The sequence below is a fragment of the Arachis hypogaea genome, chromosome 6, assembly GCF_003086295.3.
Source record: "Arachis hypogaea cultivar Tifrunner chromosome 6, arahy.Tifrunner.gnm2.J5K5, whole genome shotgun sequence".
Classification (NCBI taxonomy): Eukaryota; Viridiplantae; Streptophyta; class Magnoliopsida; order Fabales; family Fabaceae; genus Arachis; species Arachis hypogaea.
Window position 1 is genome coordinate 116,127,549 of NC_092041.1, and position 4,320 is coordinate 116,131,868.

The 4,320-nt window shown below is 29.4% G+C and overlaps 1 pseudogene; it reads right to left on the reverse strand.

Moving 5' to 3' along the window:
- Nucleotides 1-1,034: 1,034 nt before the first annotated feature.
- Nucleotides 1,035-2,855, reverse strand: LOC112756068 (strigolactone esterase RMS3-like; annotated as a pseudogene).
- Between the last annotated feature and the right edge of the window lie 1,465 nt (nucleotides 2,856-4,320).

The window sequence follows — 4,320 nt, forward strand, 5'->3', positions numbered from 1 at the left end:
TTCATGTATTGAAATTATATAATTTATTTTTTTATTATGGGATAGAAATACTAATAATTTAACTGAGAGTTCAAATATAAAATGTCATATGAAAGTAACTCACTTCTTATAATTTGTTTAGATGAAATATAAGACTTAATTCATATTATTTTATTGTTAACGTACGTGATCTCAAATCAATTCATTTACAAATGCAAAATTGAATATCATTTCACTATTATTTTTTTAATTGAATTCAATTTTTATAGATCAAAATTATCCATTTCCTATGCTAAGCAATATTCTTACAAAATTAAGACAAATTCATCAACAAAGACAATCCCATGACCCTGGAGCATAGTGAACCAAACACAAATATTGAGGAAGTTAAAAAAAAAACTATATTCATATATATTATTTAAATAAAACATATTAAAATATAAAATATGTATTAAACTTATATAAAAAATAAGATATAATAACTGACTTAACGAAAAAGAAAAAAACATTAATGTATTAATATATAATTTTTTGGGTAATTTATATTAATAAATTAATTGAAGATTAATTTTATACAAATATGAATAAAAGTTGATTACGCATTTGTCTTAAATAGATTTATCCAAATCGAATCAGGTAAGCGCAATTTAAAAAAAATAAAAAAGAGTTCAAACGTTTATTATGCATAATTTGATTATGAAAAAAAGAATATTTTATTGTAAAAAGAGAATGAATATATTTAAAAAAAAAATGTTTATATTATTTTTTATTTTTTTTATATATTTTGTTACTGTAGTAAATTAAATTAAACTTATTCGATTCAATATCTATATCTTATACAAGTAATGATTAGATTTATCAAGAGATTTAACTCGGATATAAAAATGATCCAATGTTTCTCCAGTTTACATGAAATTAATTTCTACTAAATTTATTGATATAAATTATCCTAATCTTTTACTAAAAAAAAAGGAGACTGTGCATCACATGCCAATCACGTGCATATATTAGATTCTTATCCTTTCAACTAAAAGTCACAAGAACAAAAAAATCAATTATGGTCTAAATTTATTATCTTCATGTAATTAAAAATTGTCAAATAATATTTTTAGTCCACTATATTTTCTACTATAAACGGTATATTAACAGAACTACACGTAATTTTCACCCTTAATTAATCCCCACAATAAGACCCTCCCAAACAAAGATCCATACGTTATTTGCCACGTGTCCACACCCAAACCTCTTGTCTTTTCTTCTTTTTCTGCCTAGCTAGTACCTACGTCTTTTAACTACCACATCAGCGTTTTCCTCACTCTACACTGTTAAATCAAAACTAAACCAACAACCTTCACGCGCGTACTTGTACTTCACGCGCCGCCGCTAAGGAGAATTGAGAGCTATATCCAGCTGTCAAGCAAGGTAGGAAGGAGCACTGAGGTGAGGGAGGTGCCCCTCGGTGTCGAGCCAAACCACCATGCTAGGTCCACCAAGGTGCTCCTCCATGTACGTGGCCACCGTCGCCGGAACCGAGAGTGGTCCCTCGCCGTCTGCATGATGCAACAGGGGACCTTCACCAAACCTAGGATACCCCGAAGGTCGCTGTTGAACACCGTCCTCGATACGAAAAGCGTTATGTCCGGCCTCATGTTGAAGAGTGTTCTAGAAAATTCCCTAACTGCCTCCGGCACATCCGCCCCCACTGCCAGCGGCGCGAAACCACACACCCACGCCTCGTAGTTGGCCTCCATTGCCGAAAACACCTGCTCAATTTCACCTTGCTCAAATCCTCCATGGTAATCCTTGTCGTTCAAGAACCTTCGCAAAATATAAAATAAAATAAAATTCAGTCAAATAGATTATCAGAAAATCAAAATCCGTTCGACAACATCTCAATAATTATATCTCTCATTCCAGATTATTAGATTATAAATGTCAAAAACTTATTTTTTCAAAACTTAAACTTATTTCTATTCATAATAATGTTGTACAATGGCATTAAAATTACCCAGCATAAATTCATAATGTAAGAATTTAAGTTTAACTAATTACATTAACATTTCAATGATGACTTCTAGAAACATTATTATAACCACCATGTACCATTATCTGATAATGATTAAATTTTTTAAATAAGTAATTTTGAGAAATGAATTTGTTGAAAGAGGGAAACTAATAATCAATTAAAGAAAAAAGAATTTATAACTTGCAGTTGCCAGCTGGATACTAAAATATAATTGAGAGATTGATTGAGGGTTACCGAGGGGAGGCGCCGATGAGGATGAGCTTGGAGAAGAGTTCGGGGCGGCGGATGGAAGCAAGCATTCCGATCATGGCGGAGATGGAGTGACCGACATAGGCACAGCGAGTAACGCGGAGAGCGTCAAGGATTCCGATGAGGTCATCGACGTAGGCGTCAAGGGAGGTGTAACGGCGGTAATCGAAGTAGTCCGGATTGACGCTGCCGGCGCACACGAGGTCGTAGAGGATGACGCTGTAGCGGCGGGTGAAGTAAGGGAGGACGCGCTGCCAGGCGGATTGGTCGGTGCCGAAACCGTGGGCCAAGACAAGGTACTTGTCGCCGGAACCTTCTACGCGCACATTCAGCGCGTCTAAGATTGAGGTTCCCATCTTGAGAGAGAGAGAGTGATTTGGTTTTGAAGGTTTGGAGTTATATGTGAACTAAATATTAGGAACAGTGAATTTTTAGTTACCCCTTGCTTTTGGACTTTTTGCTTGGTTCTCAAAGAGACTGTGATCTGGTTAGGTAGTATTTATAACTGGCTGCCACAATGAGTGTTACCATCAGATCCATCTCTATGCTTCTTCTGCTGTTTTTGGTTTAAAAGAGTCAATCAACCAATAGTTAATAGTTTATTTTAGTTAATATATATTATAGGAAATATTTTAAGTGCACCGGGAGTACCGGTGCACCAGTTGTTTTAACTGTGGACCTGAATTATAAAAAATATATATAATATATATTAATTGAAATCAACTATTAAAACAACTGGTGCACCGGTACTCTCGGTGCACTTAAAATATTTTTTATATTATATATATTTTTTATAATTCAAATTAACGTTTAAAATAATTGAAATATTGGTACTCTTGGTGCACTTAAAATGTTTTCAATAAGTTTATCTTAACACTTCTTTTAAACTTGAAAATGTTCATTCATATTTTTTTTTTTTTTATTCTTTTTACTAGATCACCGAATTAGATGTAGGTTTGGATTGACATTTGCTAAATTAAAATTTAAATAAATTTAGTTTTACAAAATTAATTTCAAATAAAAGTAAGTTTGTAGTAATATAATTTATATTTGTTAACTCTATATAAATTGATTTTGATAAAATGAATATTATTTAGATAATAGTAGTTAAAATTATATTTAGATAAATAATTATTAACAAAGACATAATATTAAATTATAATACTATTTTTTAAGTATGTTTAATTTTTTATATTTTTAATATATTTTTATATAATATTTTTTTAATATTTTTTGTATTCTTTTTTTAATATACTACAATTTTTTTATTATTATTATTATTTGTGGTTAATTTTTTATTTAATTTGTTTTATCTAATAGAATTAACCATTTATATTATGCTTGTAAAAATGATTTTTTTTTGTATTATCCTATCTTTTTTTAGGTATATACATAACAACGTTAGTTTTGTTTATTTTTTTTAATACTTTTTGCAAGGTCTTTTTATAGTACGCTTCCTATTCTTGTTTTTAGTACTATTTTAAAAAATTATAATAATGAAGCGTACACAAACATTATAATAACAAATTTTATAAAACCAAACTAAAATAGAATTACAAAAGTAAAATCTATATTTTTTATAATTTTTTTAGTATTTTTTTATTTAATACTATTTTAAATTATAATTTTTTATTACTTATAATTTTATTATTATGTTATGATTAATTTTTTATTTAATAATATGACAGTGCCTTTGGTGCCTTTGTTAAATCCTAGAAAATATTTTTTTTACATGTATTCCATGTAATTGTACTTTGTGGTCAGATCTACTTTCTCTTGATTCTCAACTGGTTATTTAAATTTAAAATTTTATAAATAATTTTTTATTTTATATATATATATATAATTTAGGAAGGGTTTCAAGTGTACCGGAAACACCGGTGTTCCAGTTGTTTTAACCGTTGAGCTGAATTATAAAAAATATATATAATATATATTAATTGAAATTAAAACAACTAGAATACCAGTGTTCTCGATACACTTGAATTTTTTCTATAATTTAATCTTAGAGAGCGACATGAAAGAAAAATGGCTCCATGACTCCATTCCTGTTCAAGAGTTGCCAA